The following is an 18,955-nucleotide window of genomic DNA, read 5'->3' on the forward strand; positions in this document are numbered from 1 at the left end:
CACACACTGTTCACACACTGTTGCTGGTATTTTGGCCCATTCCTCCATGCAGATCTCCTCTAGAGCAGTGATGTTTTGGTGCTGTTGCTCGGCAACACAGACTTTCAACTGCCTTCAGAGATTTTCTATGGGGTTGAGATCTGGAGACTGGCTAGGCCACTCCAGGACCTTGAAATGCTTCTTACAAAGCCACTCCTTCGTGGCCTGGCCGGTGTGTTTGGGATCATTGTCATGCTGAAAGACCCAGCCATGTTTCATCTTCAATGCCCTTGCTGATGGTAGGCTTTGTTAATTTGGTCCCAGCTCTCTGCAGGTCATTCACTAGGTCCCCCCATGTGGTTCTGGGATTTTTGCTCACCGTTCTTGTGATCATTTTGACCCCACGGGGTGAGATCTTGCGTGGAGCCCCAGATCGAGGGAGATTATCAGTGGTCTTGTATGTCTTCCATTTCCTAATAATTGCTCCCACAGTTGATTTCCTCAAACCAAGCTGCTTACCTATTGCAGATTCAGTCTTCCCAGCCTGTCTACAATTTTGTTTCTGGTGTCCTTTGACAGCTCTTTGGTCTTGGCCATAGTGGAGTTTGGATTGTGACTGTTTGAGGTTGTGGACAGGTGTCTTTTATACTGATAACAAGTTCAAACAGGTGCCATTAATACATGTAAAGAGTGGAGGATAGAGGAGCCTCTTAAAGAAGAAGTTACAGGTCTGTGAGAGCCAGAAATCTTGCTTGTTTCTAGGTGACCAAATACTGATTTCCACCATAATTTCCAAATAAATTCATTAAAAATCCTACAGTGTGATTTTCTGGATTTTTTTCCCCTAATTTTGGGGCCTCTCTCATCTTTTTAAGTAGGAGAACTTGCACAATTGGTGGCTGACTAAATACTTTTTAGTCAGCCAGAATATCTCAATACCCCCCCCCTCTCTCTCTCCTCTCTCTCTCTCTCTCTCTCTCTCTCTCTCTCTCTCTCTCTCTCTCTCTCTCTCTCTCTCTCTCTCTCTCTCTCTCTCTCTCTCTCTCTCTCTCTCTCTCTCTCTCTCTCTCTCTCTCTCTCTCTCTCTCTCTCTCTCTCTCTCCATTAATGGATCGTAGAGCACCACAGAGAACTCTGGCAATAAGGCTCTCGCCAACTCGCTAGATTCAGGAAACACATACACACATATACGTATGCATATACGCACCCACAAAAACACACATGCATGTATGCACACACTGTATACGCACACACAAAACACACATGCATGTGTGCACATACAAATACACACACACCCTCCATTGAATCTCTGAAGCTTCTGAATAAACTTTTTTCTGGCAAAAAAAAAAACTGTACAGGAGGGGGGGGGGTCACCAGTGCTAAGCTATGCTTCATCTCTTCTCCGGCCTGAGTCTGGCCACAATACTTCGTCCACATCACAAGATAGGTTTCTCTTGCCAAACATGGAGCGAAGTACCTCCTAGCATGGCGTATCCAACCTTTGACATAGGCAACCTCTATGTCCCCACATGGAGGGAAGTATCTCCTAGCATGGCGTATCCATCCTTGGACATAGGCAACCTCTATGTCCCCACATGGAGGGAAGTATCTCCTAGCATGGCGTATCCAACCTTGGACAGAGGCAACCTCTATGTCCCCACATGGAGGGAAGTATCTCCTAGCATGGCGAATCCAACCTTGGACAGAGGCAACCTCTATGTCCCCACATGGAGGGAAGTATCTCCTAGCATGGCGTATCCAACCTTGGACAGAGGCAACCTCTATGTCCCCACATCGAGGGAAGTATCTCCTAGCATGGCGTATCCAACCTTGGACAGAGGCAACCTCTATGTCCCCACATGGAGGGAAGTATCTCCTAGCATGGCGTATCCAACCTTGGACAGAGGCAACCTCTATGTCCCCACATAGACCATATTTATAATTGCAGTCTCTTGTACATCTGTAAACAAGCGTCCTCGTCCTCCATGATGTCTTTGCCTTTCTACTCTGTACAGAATTCAAACACAGTATGTGTTCAGCATAGGAACTGTAAACAATGTACAAAAACATGTAGTACAGCATGATAACCAACCGTATTCATTCAATGCAGTGCAGTAAATGGATCGCTTAGAGTTACATATGTTTATGCTATACTATGAAGTCATACGTATTTTACAGTACATTACTGTAATGCTAAAATAGTCATTAGATAGTTGCATACCTGTTCTCATTTCTGAAGGTTCGAATTATGGATGCCACTGTAAATCGACTCAAATTGGACTGGACTCTCAGTCCAGCCTCTCTCATGGTCAAACCGTGGTAGATCACATGATCAACAAAATTTGCCCTAATCTCATTAGAGATGCCTCTCCTTCCTTCTCTTCTTTGCCCTCGTCCTCTTCCTCTCCCTCCTACTCCTCTTGCTCTCTGTCCATTGTTGGTGTCCATTGTTCAAAACAGGTCATCTGACCTTTGACCTATTTATAGGCCTATACTACAGTAAAGCAGTGATTGGTTAGTGATCAGTTAAGCTATTAGTGTTTGCACATGTGAGGAGTGTGTGTGTGACCTGGTGAATAAGTGTAGCATTTTGATTGGTTGTGTTTGGAAAAGGACAGCAAGTCACTTCCTGTTAGATTTCTGTGTTTTAGGTAGAGAATTGTGTGTAGTATTTTGAAAAAAGTGTTTTATGCAATTGACAACTGAGTCAAAGGCTGATAAATAGCTTATGGTTTTTCACATTTGGTGTGTAGTTTTGCACTTTGAGTGAGAGGTTTCAAAAATCGTGTGACATGAAAAGATTTTGTGTGTAAGCAGTTGGAAAAAACTGTAATAAATGGAAAGCACAATGTTCAGGGCCATACAATTTGTCCATTATACAGCCTACAATGTACTGTACTACAGTATCCATTCTCAGACTTTCTCCTTCCCACCTTCAACAACCTGTTTGCTCTCTGAACGGGCTTATATTGGTTGTGTCGCATCATTTGAAACAGGTTAAATCCATTTTGAGTGGTTGTGTTCAATCAATGACATATGTTCTCTGTTTGTATTTGATTGTTGCCACTTGTGTTTACCAGTATGGATGACATGTGCATTAGAGTGCAGAATGTGTTTTGAGAATGAGAATGTGTTTAGAGTTTTGCTGAAAAGTCTAAGTGAGATCTGCAAATTGTGTTTTACCATGTGAAATGGTTTAAGGTATTGACAACAGACTGCAAAATTAGCTAAATGAGTCCAGGCAACTGAGAACTTTGTTCAGCCAATGGGTTTTAGTGTTTTAGCAATTGAGAAAAACTGTAATTGTGGCACATTGTTTCTATTGTTCTCCGGGTGCATGTAGTCAAAGTTAATATGCCATATGTGCTGGGGAATTTGCTCTATAGCTAACTATCAGGTTCGACAAAGCAATTAAAGGGTTTGTCGTACACAGAGCTTAGCAAGGACACACCATGTGTCTGCCCCACCGGAAAACACAATAAGGGCAACGTCACACAAAGGCTGCATTTAGACAGGCAGCCCAATTCTGATATTGTTTCCACTAATCGGTCTATTGACCAATCAAATCAGATCTTTCCACATCATATCTATTTCAGAGCTGATCTGATTGGTCAAAATACCAACTGGTGAAAAAAATATCTGAAATGCTGTCTAAACACAGCCATACATACATAGGTTCAAATAGTATTTGAAGTCTTTCAAATACGTTTTGTTAACTTGAGCTTAAATGCCATATGGGCAGAATTTGAAGTATTTGGAGTATGGTTCCCTTAAGCCAGGCAAGCTCAAACAAGCACCGATATAGTAATTTAAATGATTTCAAATAGTATTTGAACCCAGGTCTTAAATGTCACATGCAAAAAAAGTGTGATGGTTCTGCCCTCAAAAAGATGTTACATTAAGCTTACTTAATGTTTTCATGTATTCTTTTCACTAAATGTCACACACAATACAGTAAATGTAGGCATGCACTTAGACTTTCTTTACAGGAAGCTATGTCAAATTTCACTACTATAGTGCTAAAACACACGTTAACAACACATGCTTATGAAGGCATCAGGAAGTATTATGTCACATTATGCTCTTATGATATGATATGCATTCCTTATAGGGCCCTAGACTGTAAAGCTGCAACAGCGTTATTGAGAGTCAGCAACGTGCTCTGACAACTGCATCTCAGTCGCTCAACAGCCCAATCAGATGACACTATGCAGTATTCTAGTCACAGACACCGTCGGTTAATTGACTCTGTCCACCTCAATAGACGGGTTGGTTGTTTAGCAACAAAACCAACGTGTGCGCAACTATGGGGCAAAACAGACGGGGGTTGGCTTAGACGGTTGACAACGTGAAAACTCTATTTTGCCTCCAAAGTTTATTGAAAACATAAATACTTGTTGCATCTCAAATACATAGTTTCAGTTGTTGGTTGGCTAGCTAATAAATTTTGCCATATTAGCATAGACATGACATCAATCAAAACCCCTCAAAACAGGACATGATGTCAATAACAAGATACAACAAGCTGAAACGAGCGACGTACGATTCCCCACACGGCAGTTTCTTGTCATTGTTGCTTGCTATCTGATTATTTCTGTGATGATGTCAGCTAACCTGGTTGAGGCAGGTAGCCTAGCAGTTAAGAGCATTGGACCAGTAACAGAAAGGTTGCTGGTTTGAATCCCTGAGCCGGCAAGGTGGAATTTTTTTTTTGCCCTTGAAGAAGGCAGTTAATACCCAACATCTGCTCCCCAGGTGCCGAGGATGTCAATTAAGGCAGGTCCCCTGTACCGCTCTAATTCAGATGAGTTGGGTTAAATGCAGAATTTAGTTGAATGCCTTCAGTTGCACAACTGACTAGGTGTCGCATCGATGGGGAGAGATGCTCCCATAACAACTGGAATGAGTAAGGTAGGGCACATCTCTAATTTCTTATCCAGCGACAGTTAGAATGAGTGCTTTCAGTAAAAAAGAAAAAGAAGAAATAAAGAGAATCTCAGTCCAATTCTCGAATAATTATTTCACCTCCTTGCGAGATGGATCTAAAACGGTGTCCTCGGATTCGTGCTAATTCTCAGAAAAGAGCTTACTGCATACCAGGCCTATATCTCACCTTTGGCACCACAATGCATTCTATGTAACGGTCACCTAAGGACCGGTGATGCATCTGTCGAGAGGTGACCATTCCCTCTCCATTAGAGTTAGGGATGTGCTGGGCCTTCCAGAAACAGGCTGGGTAGTTAGCGTCCAGGCTATCATTCAAACTAGGAAGAAAGGCAATTTGATTGAGGCCATTCAGAGAGAGGAGAGAGGGATCTGCATTTTAATGTACACTGCTGGAGTCTGGAATAGACTGGTCATTAGGTTTGGGGAGAGAGATAGAGGGATGGAGAGAGAAAGAGAGAGAGGGGTATGAGAGGGAGGGAGAGAAACAGGAGAGAGTTGAAGAGAGTGCCAAGAGGCAACAGATAGGCTACAGTATTGAGTTGGGACAGTCATGGTTAGGAAGACCAATGTGGGCATTTCCTTCTAAAGCAAAGCCTATATTGGGGGTTATGTGGTACCATGACTTGTAAAAATCGATTCTCCGGGTGACATGGAAGACTGATGGGGTGAGGTGGAGACAAATTAACAATCGGAGGAGAGTGAGAGGTGTTTTTTCTTCCTCTCCAACTCTGCCTTTCTCTCTCTCTCTCTCTCTCTCTCTCTCTCTCTCTCTCTCTCTCTCTCTCTCTCTCTCTCTCTCTCTCTCTCTCTCTCTCTCTCTCTCTCTCTCTCTCTGGTGTCTCTATTTGTCACAGCCTTGAGTTAAAGAGGCCATGGTCAAACCTCTAAAAATACTCCTCTATCTAGGTAGGGTGGAAAGGGAAAGAAAGAGGGATGGGGGGCCGCTCTTAGAAACTTGAAGGACTTAACCTTCTACTGCAATGGGCTAAATCAGGGTCACAGAGGGATTCTTGGTAGTCTTAAACAAATCTACTTTGACACAAAAGGTATAGATGGCATCTGTCCTATGAAGATATAGAGTTGAAATGAATTACATTTTGAGTTTGCATCCCAATATTACACTTTATATACATCACAGAAGACTGAACTTTAACAAAACTGTTTAACATCGAAACACTGGAATTTGGGTGGGTTTTTAATTCTGAAATTCTGAAAATTATTATTAACATTCCACCCATAAGGCCACTAGGCAATTTGACAGCAGGAAAGGCCTACCATGCTTGAGTTTATATGTAAGTCCTAAGGAGCATGAAGTGATAAACTAGCATTGCATACTAATGCTATTTTGGACATTAGGACACATTAGAAAACGTTTGAATAGGTCAGTTGCAAAAGTCTCTGCTGCGCTGTCAATGATTGGGGATCTGGTAGGCTTAATAGCCCAAGCAATCATACTGTTGCACATAGCAGAAACCTCATCACATCCGGACAGGACCCAACTGCTTCCTCCTCCTCCACGCTCGCACACACACATAGACATAGCAAAAAAAAATCCAATACCAAGTCATCATAAGGCTATTTCACACTCCATTGGCCCTCATCCATTATAGATTGGCATGGTTACTTGCGCACGTCTCTGCTGCGGTGTCCATGATTGGGGATCAGATATTCTATTAGGCTGGCCTGTTAATCAGGTTGAAGTGAATGGGTCCCACTCACTGTGGTGCTGAAGATCTGACTCGAGCTCAGACTTTGTTACAAATAGTATTTCAATCCATTTAAAATATTTAGCTGGAATTGATTAGCTTACCTGGTGCCAATAGAATAGTTGCAAAACTGTAAACCCCGCCCATCTGGCACTCCAGGGCAGGCTAGAGCAAATTCTCAAAGTATTTGAACCCAGGGATGCTCCAGGTCAGTACGGTATTCGAACCCAGGGATGCTCCAGGTCAGTACAGTATTTGAACCCAGGGATGCTCCAGGTCAGTACAGTATTTGAACCCAGGGATGCTCCAGGTCAGTACAGTATTTGAACCCAGGGATGCTCCAGGTCAGTACAGTATTTGAACCCAGGGATGCTCCAGGTCAGTACAGTATTTGAACCCAGGGATGCTCCAGGTCAGTACAGTATTTGAACGCAGGGATGCTCCAGGTCAGTACAGTATTTGAACCCAGGGATGCTCCAGGTCAGTACAGTATTTGAACCCAGGGATGCTCAAGGTCAGTACAGTATTTGAACCCAGGGATGCTCCAGGTCAGTACAGTATTTGAACCCAGGGATGCTCCAGGTCAGCACAGTATTTGAACCCAGGGATGCTCCAGGTCAGTACAGTATTTGAACCCAGGGATGCTCCAGGTCAGTACAGTATTTGAACCCAGGGATACTCCAGGTCAGTACAGTATTCGAACCCAGGGATGCTCCAGGTCAGTACAGTATTTGAACTCAGGGATGCTCCAGGTCAGTACAGTATTTGAACCCAGGGATGCTCCAGGTCAGTACAGTATTTGAACCCAGGGATGCTCCAGGTCAGTACAGTATTTGAACCCAGGGATGCTCCAGGTCAGTACAGTATTTGAACCCAGGGATGCTCCAGGTCAGTACAGTATTTGAACCCAGGGATGCTCCAGGTCGGTACAGAAGCATCATGGGACACTGAGTATTATCAGCAAGGTCACCCGTGATACAAGTCAGTATTCGACGTCCATCCTTGTCTGAGAACGTCAGGAACTGACGTGGAAACCGGTCACTAGGGCCAATAATGAGCACGCTTACCTTCAAGTAGGTTTCAGTTTTGCTAGTCTGTTGTAGATGGTGAAAGGGGAAAAGCATCTGCCTTTGGATCCAAAGGTTGTGCGTCCAAAATAATATTTTGAGATTTTTGTTTTAAGCCTGTCCCTAACCTTAACCGTTACCTTAACTATTCTGAGTTAACGCCTAACCTTGCAAATTCAGAGTTAATGCCTAAACTAAACCCTAACCTTAAGAATTCTGAGTTAATGCCTAAACGTAACCTTAAACACATCAAAAATTGTCGTCTGGAACAACTTCAAAATGTGATGTTTGAGAAACATGGATGAACGTTTAATTCTGACGTGAGACTGTGAGAGCTGGTAGATTATAATATCGTGATTAGATGTTGAAGTCACTATTTCTATTGGAAAATTCATTGCAGATGTACTATAGAGGTAACTGAGAGGGTGCAGGTAGCGTAGCGGTTAAGATTGTTGGGCCAGAACGGAAAAGTAAGCAAGGTACTTCACCTTAGTTGATCTGGATAAGAGTGTCTGCTAAATGACTAAACTGTAACTGCCAAAATAACGGAATCACTTGATTAAATGAGGAATAGCCTGCAAAGTATACTGAAAGCATGTGCTTCCGCACTGGTGTGGTTCCTGAGCAATGTTAAGCAATTAGCATCCCATCATGTTTAGGGTCATGTATGAATATGCTGGGCAGGCCATTATCATAGATATTATGGCTAGGCTCCCATATATATATACAGTATATATATGACTATAAGTATTTATACATTCCTGCTACCAGGGACTGCGGTTGAAAATTAGCCGGCTGGCTAAAACCGACACTTTTACTGAAACGTTGATTAATGTGCACTGTCCCTGTAAAAATAAAATAAAATAAACTCAAACTCAAACCAGTCACTTTTCTGCCCTGTTTTACATGTATTTAGGTATCCTACTACCAATCACTTTGTATGTATAAACCCACCTCAACTACTCCAAAACCCCTGCACATTAAATAAGGTACTGGCCCTGACCTGTACATATACTGAACAAAAATATAAATATAAATGCAATGTAAAGTGTTGCAATAAAAGATCTCAGAAGTTATCTATAAGCACAAAAAGCTTCTTTCTCTCAAATTCTGTGCACATATTTGGCTACATCCCTGTTATTGAGCATTTCTCCTTAGCCGAGATAATCCATCCACCTGACAGGTGTGGCATATCAAGAAGCTCATTAAACAGCATGATCATTACACAGGTGCACCTTGTGTTGGGTACAATAAAAGGTCACTCTAAAATGTGCAGTTTTGTCACACAATGCCACAGAGGTCTTAAGTTTGAGGTAGCATGCAATTGGCATGCTGACTGCAGGAATGTCAACCATTTAATTTAATGTTCAATTCTCTACCATAAACCGCCTCCAACATCGTTTTAAAGAATTTGTGAGTACGTCCAACTTGCCCCACAAACGCAGACCACGTGTAACCATTGCAGTCCTGGACCTCCACACCTGGCATCATCACCTGCGGGATCATCTGAGAACAGCCATCCGGACAGCTGATGAAACTGAGGAGTATTTCTGTCTGTAATAAAGCGCTTTTGTGGGGAGAAACTCATTCTGATTGGCTGGGCCTGGCTCCCCAGTGGGTGGGCCTATGCCCTTCCAGGCTGTGCCCCTGCCCAGTCATGTGGAATCCATAGATTAGGGCCTGATGAATTTATTTCAATTGACTCATTTCCTTATATGAACTGTAACTCAGTATAATAGTTTAAATGGTTGCATGTTGTGTTTATATTTTTTGTTCAGTATACTTGCATTCTTGTGTTTTTTTAAAATAATTAACTCTCATCGTGGTCCTTGAGTAATTTTTATTTGTACTTTTATTTTTTTATTTTTTTTGTTATGATCTCTATCATTATTATCACTGCATTGTCTCAAGGTAAGAATTTCACTGTACTGTTCTACACCGGTGCACGTGGCGAATAAACTTTGAAACTCAAAACATTAGTTAACTCATGTGTGGCCTGTGGTAGTCGAGCAGTCACTGCCGTTGCCTTTCTAGCACCCCACCTCTCCTCCTTGCTCTCCTGTCTTTCTTCACTGTCTCTGGCTAGAGGCCAATGTACTTGGAAAATCGTTTTAAAAAAAAACAACAACTCACATACAGTATAACAAAAACAACTCCTGCAGTATGGAAACACCCAAACACACAACTCATTTAAACCATATTTGAAAACTAAAGGACCCCTGTCCACCTTCTAGTCTTTAACTCTCTCATTTAGCAGCCAAAACCCAGCCTTATCACTCGCTAGCACCGCCCCAACCTCAGACCTGTACTTTCTGCCTGTGTGTAGAATTCACAACCTTCTCAGCACAGCAACATAGACCAACCCCTGCCATGCCATGAGTTTGGGCATCGTGCCAGTCTTGTTTCTCAGAGATGGGCGGCTCGCGTCGCTATTAACGGCCTGGCAGGTAACTTGCACCCTTAGAGCCCGTGATTAAGCAGATCCCCCACACACGCACACACACACACCTTGGTGAAGACAGACGTTTTAATTAGAGGCATATCGCTTCGTGTTGGGATGACTGGGGAGTACTTTATTGATGTCAAGAGTCTCTTACTAACTCTATTCCCATCCAGTCTCCACGGAGACCCAGGAGAAGCCTGAGAGGTGGAGAAGGTTGGAGAAGACAGCAGGACCACACTCCAATCACCAGAGTTCGGGAAAGAACCCACAGGGAACGAGGCAGGGGTGCACGATAGCACCACTTGTGTTCTGCAGTCCTGCTGGTTTTCAGTTCTGCAGTGCTGCTGGTTTTCAGTTCTGTAGCACCTGCTGGTTTTCATTTTCTCCTTTGCTTATTTGATCGGTGGACGCTATACTGGTTTGGCTAGAGTCTACCCCACCTGGTTTTCCAGGTACAAATCAGTCTATGAGGCAAGCACAGAAATCCGTAACATAACTGCGCCGCAGAGGCAAACAGACAGCCAACCTGTTCGTGTCATATATGTGTGTGTCTATCTGTACTGTACTAAATATCCACAAACAATGAAAGGCCTATAAAGTACATGATGCTACTGTAACTGACCTTGAGAAGGTAGCCTACAATCTCCGATGCATAGAAAATATCTATATTTTTAAAATTAAATAGCAAATGTACAACGCTAGTGATCATTTTAAGGGTACAAGCCTGAAATGTTCTGTCACCAACCAGAAGAGACAATCAATGGCAGATAGCTTCATTTCACACCTAACGACAAATGTTTAGGAAAAACGCTCGATACAATTCACATTTTCCTTCCGGGCAAACAGTGTTCTCTTTGAGTTCTCAGACTGCTGATTAATTCTGTTCAGCATGAACTATCGCTGTGCAACACTAACATCACTTCCTTTTCAATATTCTTTGTTGCATCTCTGTTGCATTTCAACTGGCTCATTAGAAGCCAAGCTAGCCTCTCCTGTCAGTGCTTAAACATCTTTGGCTGACTTTTCAAAACCCCAAAACATCTTTTCGCATACTGAGAATGGCTGTTTGACATTTTCACGGGCTAAATTATTCACTCTTTTGACAAGACGTGGCAAATGCTCAGGAAAGTAATTTAAAGTCCAACGAATGTTTTTTGCTCTCAAGCTAGGAAAAAGGAAAAACGATTCACCCTAGGTGGGCCTAGTTTGAAGTCAAACAAAGCAAAGCTGTGATCTTAATAGCTTTACCGGAAGGACATATTACACCGAAACAAAGCACACATATTGATATGAAGTCATAGTTTGTCTTTTTTCTCTGCAGATGCTAGGCCTACGATTAGCACAAAAGCAGAGAGGGAGGACATCTTACCTCGAGTAAGGTTGTTTAAATAGAAACAGTGGCTACTTAATCTGTTTTGTGTAAAGCTTCAAAGTCCAAGCTTTTCCTCTGCGTATGAATCCTCCTGTGCTTGCTTCCCCTTTCCTTCCGCATCCCTCAGCCCGGGATGTCAATATAATGACTTCCAACATTATTTCTCTCTTTTCCCTCTCTTGTCAGATATCCATAATAACTCACATCCACAACCATCACTTTGCAATGGATGCACTAACTAATTAATGGTTTCAAAATCGACCAGCTCACAAAAAAATATAGAAAATGTTTGCAAAAGCTATCTCGGGCGAATGGGAGCCCTGTATTTTTAAAATATTTTTTTTATTTCACTCTCAGAATTCAGCTTTTTCTCATTGATGCAACATGGTGTAATCTAGCTGTCCATCTGAGAACTGGAATGCACACCTCCATCTCGGCAGATATTCAATACAGCATGAGCTATACATAATGCATGTCCTGCCCCTGCCATATACTATCCTATGAAACCAAGCCTCTATGCGCAAATCAAGGACATAGTAATGACCTGCCCTTATACTCCTGGGGTTAGGAGATATGAGCTTTATTTTTACCCATTATGTAGGTCACTGTAAAACAATTGGAGTTAAATATAGGTTTTATATAAGAATGGGCACAGCAGGGTTTGGGGCAGGTCATAATGTAAACAAACATTCTAAACACTGAATCGATATACAAAGAATTATGCCGGTAAGGAATTAGTGTGGTATAAACATCACCAGTTAAAAGCTTATTTAAAACAGGGTTTGAAATTAAATGTTGTTTGTTAACAATATGTTTTTGTTTTTCCATGGTACATAATCAGAAATAATCAGAAATATTTCAATAGATATTGCTTCCATTCCCCCTCCTCCAGGTTTGGTGAATTGACCAACCAGACGCTCAAGACTCTCATGGGCAAGTCCCTTGATTGGTACCAGGAATGGTGGGAGAACAACGTGAAGGTAATTCTCTTTGCAGACAACAGCAGCATCCAGGCCGAGTACGGACGGGAGCAGCAGCTATTGACTGAGGTAAACAATGCAATTGTATATACAATTACTGCACAAACTGTAGTCTTTCAATTTTGTGATGGACTTAGTGTTGTTTTTGTCTATTGCTATTTCTGTATAACGCACTTTCAGATCACTGAATCCCCACCTGATGTGGTGGAAGTTGTCGAACCAGATCAGAGCGCCTCCGAGGACCACCTTCAGGCACGGACGGAGAAGGATGTGGAGGTTTTTGACCAGGTAGAAATGATAGCCTGCTGTGAATTTCTTTTAAAACGCTGCACTAATCCATCACATGTGCTCACAGTGAAGTGTAACCTGTGTGTTTGCTTGGTTACATCTCCTACTTTTTTTTGCTTTGAACTCTGCTCCTGTTCACCAGGACCGGGGGTCCTGCCCAACACCCAGACGTGGATCCACCAGATGTCCTCCATCACCAACCACCCACCAACATTTCATTACATCATCTACAGCTACTGTTGTCGTCATTATCTGCCGAGAAAGTTTTCCCGCTCTATGAGACTGGGCACATAATATGTGAGATACACAGATGAATTAACTAAAAACACTAGCACTGCAAACACACAGAACAAAGAGAGTGACAGTTCCCTGACTGAGGTCTCCCTCTTCAAAGTGGTCACTATTATAAGTTGTAGGATGTCCTTTGACAGCCTTTATTTGTTCCACATTATTCATAGTTGTACCCTCGGACCTACAATAGATACATATATGAGCTATGCAAGATCATAATGGAGGACTACTGAAATTGTAGATAAGGGAAGGACAGGATCAAATAAATGAGTGGGCAATTAGCTGACTTCCTGATCCGTAAGGTAAGTCACTTTAATGTGTCAAGCAGATTACACGTTTTCTTTTGCCATTTCCCGAAACGTAGCAATGTTTAAGACGTGGACTTCAAGTTGTCATGTGAACAAGGTACACAAAAGTAGTTTGCATGAATGTTTTCATTGAATTAGCCGAACGCAACTTGTTTAAACAGGGAAATTGTTCGTGGAAAACGGCCTGGTTTGCATGACGATGATGAAAAGAACGTGATTTAGACTGTAACAATCTCCAAAATTGGATCGTTAGGCCGTCACACCGCATAGCAACGGACGCTAATAGTTTATCGAATCCCATTGTGACGTAGAGGGGGATACTATTTGGCATGACAAGGCCCCTTACGGAAAACCACATGAATTTCACGTGATGACATGTGAGGTGTTCCAAAATCAAGCTTTCACATTTTCCACGTGAAATCATCTGCTTTTGCTGTTAGGAGCGCTATAGCGCTGAACTTCGGCAATGCTTATTGAATCGAGCCTCTAACCTATGACTGACCCCATTTGCAAGAAGTGACACACTATAAAACACAAATGGCTCCGAGCCTCCTAAGCATGCTTTGTGTCCCGAAAACTGAAACAAAATAATATAAAATGAAATAAAAATGTTTTTATACAACTAATACTAAATAAAAACATAAACAAAACTCAATTTCAAATCAAATAAAAAACGTCTAAAAAAACGAATATAAAAACGCTTAACTATAATAACCTGTGTGTGTGTGTGTGTGTGTGTGTGTGTGTGTGTGTGTGTGTGTGTGTGTGTGTGTGTGTGTGTGTGTGTGTGTGTGTGTGTGTGTGTGTGTGTGTGTGTGTGTGTGTGTGTGTGTGTGTGTGTGTGTGTGTGTGTGTGTGTGTGTGTGTGTGTGTGTGAAAGAAAGAAGGAGGGAGCACGATGGGAGGTACTGAAAGTTTGACATGAGAGTAGCCAGAGAGAGAGAGTGAAAATGAGAGTGAAAACAAGAGTGATAGAGTGAAAACAAGACTGATAAGATAAGATAAAATGAGAGCGAAAGAGAGACTCAAAACTGCCTGCAAGCTTCCATAGCCTGGCAGCTCTCTTCTCTTTTCCAGACATTTTTTTCTAACTGAAGCCACTAATGCAGTTAGGCCACGCTATTGAGGTAATTTGAAAAAAGGCCCATGTTCAAAGGGCGCCGGCGCTAAACCCAATGTTAATTTGATGGCATGAAAGACACAGTGACCTAATACTGTAGAGTCGGGAACATTATGGCGCACATACTATTCAGTGCCAAACATAACTCTCATCCTCATGCCAATCTCACTGTAGAGGGAGAGCTGCTGAAGTCTATTTGATATAATGGACTACATATAAATGAATGGTATGGAAAAATGCTATAGATTTATCTTGATTAGCGGTCTATCTTTGGCCAGGTGCGTGGTGGGTCTGTCACTCTGTGAATTAGATGCGGTGACTCATTTTGCCTCGTAGTATAAATTACTCTATAATTGTGGGACTGAGTCTGTGCCAGAGTGAGGACATGGTCATCATCTCTAGTTAGACAAGTCATCGTTGCTCCCTTCCAGAAAACATGTGAATAACTCTGCATCCTCATCACACCCTTATACCCTGAGGGTGGTAGGATAGGTGGCTTCAAGGGTTCTTTCTATGTCACTGACAAACACACAGGGGGAGGCAAGAGAAGTTAGTTACATAATGTCAGGGCCGGCTCCAGGCATAAGCGACATAACCTTTTGGAACTCAGTCGGGGTCTCAACTTACTGTTGAAAGTTAGAATAGTAAAAATACAAGGTTCAAGTTTGAAATTTGGTTGTGCTTCAGCAGTTATTCTCTTGTTTTGTCAGTCACTGACTGACAGCCACTCAATTAGTCATGCCAGCTAACAATTTTTAGATTGGTAAGTTAGTCTAGCCAGTTATCTAAACATGTAGTAGTCGTGACCGAATACTGACTGGGCATGCAGGGCACGTGCCCAGGGGCCCTGTTTCCAGGGGACCACCATCCATTTTGTTAGTCACTCTCACTCAGATATCATTAACGTGGCATAAGTCATAGCTAAATGTGTAGAATTGCAGGAAATTCATTCTAAAATTGTGACATATTCTCTCCATCTCTTATGTGCCCGCTTGGTGCCCCCCCCACCCCCCCACCCCCACTCCCCCTAACCCTAACCCAAATCTCACTTAAGCCCCCCCAAAAAAGCTCCAGCCGCTCTGGATAATGTATCAACCATCAAAGTAGGTGGACATATGGTACTCTGGCCCATGAACGACTCATAGGTGTTGAAAGCAGGCAAGCATTGCTAACAAGACTCACATCAGTGCCACCTGACATCCCAGCGTGTGTTAAGCTCAATTTTTCCCCCCCTGCCCAGCTTTGGTTTCATCCAAGGATTGCAATCTTTTTCAGGCTGCGCAAAACAATAAATGGGCCAACTCAAAAACCACGGATAAGGCTACTGCAAGGATCAATGTTGACATTGTAACAGCTCTCGCACTTCCTCCTCTTACCTTCAAAACCAAACGTGCTTTTGTTTCACTTGCGCTTTCAACAGCCAGGCAATTTGCTCCGCATGAGTAGGCTAGATGCTCGATTGCATTTGGGACTGCATCTTTTAAACTGTGACCACACTTTGATCATACAAGTTTCATTGGCATGCGCAAAATAAAACTAGGAGAACTATACTGTATCTCAATAAATTACTAATATTACACTTTTTCCTCCTGCATTCAAATTGGTCGTCGCCCAACCCCCCTCTCTCGCCAATGGAAAAACCTCTCTATGTTCAACATTATTGCTCATATTATTTATTTCATTGAATAGTGATGATCGCTGTAAATGAAGCGTCATACGGATGGACAACACGACTAGGCTACATGTCACACAAGCGGCTGAAATAACCCACTTTCTCTCTCTCTCTCTTTTAATATTTTTTTTTACATGTGTCAACCGGCATCAATTCATTCCTGTGAATTCAAAACAGAATGATTCAAACCCCATCTACAGTCTAGACTACTGCAGTCAGAATAAATGGATGAAAAACACGTATGCAGTCGCTGAATAACATTATAACTGGCTTTCTCCACACATATAAACATGAATATTCCTGTCATGTTTTTGGTGAGGCTATTTGCCGAAACAACAAACGCCACATAACACAATGAATTCAACATTTTTTGAAATCATACCTTCTGGGTCATCAACTTTGCTATTTGTCGGTCTGTAGAGAGGTTTAACAGACTTGTTATCCTGGTCTTATTGGCGATAACTTGCCGAGTGGGGCTCTTTTTTGAGAGTAAAACACGCTTATAAGCACGAGTATGATAAACGGACGCGGTGCTCCAGTTATTAAATGACACACTTCATCGACGTCGAGTCTGTTATTCGTCCGTGCTGTCTGTCTCTCTCCGCTTAGGTGGAAATGCGAGCGCCCCGGTTCACAGCGATCCCCATTACTGAGAAGTTAATTCACGTTTGCATAAGGGAGACAGCCTAGACATGGGCACTGTGAGGCAAGGCAGTTGAGGCAGGGAGATGGTGCACTTGGGAAAACAGAGCGGAGGAGGGTGTGTGTGTGTGTGAGAGAGAAAGAGAGATAGAGAGAGAGAGAGAGAGATGGGGGAACGGGGAGAGAAATTATAATCAGCACCATGGACAGCACACTGGGCGTCTAGACAGGAGCAGGCTACTTTGCACTTGCTTTGATCGGTGATTTACATAAGGACTGATGATTCGGAAGAAAACATGGCAATAAAAAAATACTATAATAAAAAACAAGTGTCACGTTTGATATGTGTTCCCTGCAGGAGGTCAAGCACACACACACACACACACACACACACACACACACACACACACACACACACACACACACACACACACACACACACACACACACACACACACACACACACACACACACACACACACACACACACACACACACACACACACACACACACACACACACACACACACACACACACTATCATATCACTTCTGGGTAACAATTTAATAGCTTAATGCGATTGTTTTCAATTGAAATGGTCAATAAATAGATTATTTTTTTATTTTTTTTCTCAATAAATAATTTGGTTAGGACTGTCTGGGAATGGTCTGACATTTACCAGATATTTACCGGACATTTACTAGAAAGTGTAGGAACGTGTGTGAAGGAGTAGAAAGGTGATTAGTGATATTATTATATTACATTTACATAAGTATCCAGACCCTTTACTCAGTACTTTCTTGTAGCACCTTTGACAGGGATTACAGCCTTGAGTCTCCTGGGGTATGATGCTTCAATCTTGGCACACCTGTATTTGGGAAGTTTCTCCCGTTCTTCTCTGCAGATCCTCTCAAGCTCTGTCAGGTTGGGTGGCGAGTGTCACTGCACAGCTATTTTCAGGTCTCTCCAGAGATGCTCGATCGGGTTCAAGTCCTGGCTCTGGCTGGGCCAGTCAAGGACATTCAGAGACTTGTCGCAAAGCCACTCCTGCATTGTCTTGGCTGTGTGCTTAGGATCATTGTCCTGTTGTATGGTGAACCTTTTGCCCCAGTCTGATGTCCTGAGTGCTCTGGAGCAGGTTTTCATCAAGGATCTCTTTGTACTTCGCTCCATTCATCGTTCCCTCGACCTGACTTGTCTCCCAGTCCCTGCCGCAGAAAAACACCCCCAAAGCATAATGCTGCCCCCACCATGCTTCACCGTAGGGATGATGACAGGTTTCCTCCAGACGGGATGGATGATATTCAGGCCATAGGGTTCAATCTTGGATTCATCAGACCAGAGAATCTTGTTTCTCATGGTCTGAGAGTCCTTTAGATGCCTTTTGGCAAACTCCAAGTTGGCTGTCATGTGCCTTTTACTGAGGAGTGGCTTCCATCTGGCCACTCTACCATAAAGGCCTGATTGGTGGAGTGCCGGAGAGATGGTTGTCCTTCTGGAAGGTTCTCCCATCACAACCCTGTCTCTGAGCTCTACGTAGAGAATCCTGCCACCTCATGTCCAATCAATTAAATTTACCACAGGTGGACTCCAATCAAGTTGTAGAAACATCTCAAGGATGATCAATGGAAACAGGATGCACCTGAGCTCAATTTCGAGTCTCATAGCAAAGGGTCTGAATTCTTATGTAAATGAGGTATTTCCGTTTTTTTTAATATACATTTGATAAAATGTCTATTTTTTATGAAATTTATTCTGAAAACCTGTTTTCACTTTGTCATTACGGGGTATTGTGTGTCGATTGATGAGGAAATAATGATTTAATACATTTTAGAATAAGGCTTGTAACATAACAAAATGTTGAAAAAGTCAAGGGGTCTGAATGCACTGTATATTCACAGCTGTCAGGCCCCTCTGTTTAATCACGCAGGCCTGTTTGATAGAGTCAACACGCACACAGCCGTGGTGCACTTCCAATTTACAGAGCCCCATCAAATGCTTCAGCCAAATGTTAACATCTGATCTGGCTGTCATTGGTGTCAATGAAAGGCCTTTTCGCATTGTGCAACGTTAATTAAACATCAAATCCTTTGCCCTTTTTTTGACTAGAGAGAGGTAGACAGGGAGAGTACACAGAGAG

The sequence above is a fragment of the Oncorhynchus gorbuscha genome, linkage group LG18 (genome assembly GCF_021184085.1).
Source record: "Oncorhynchus gorbuscha isolate QuinsamMale2020 ecotype Even-year linkage group LG18, OgorEven_v1.0, whole genome shotgun sequence".
Taxonomy (NCBI): domain Eukaryota; kingdom Metazoa; phylum Chordata; class Actinopteri; order Salmoniformes; family Salmonidae; genus Oncorhynchus; species Oncorhynchus gorbuscha.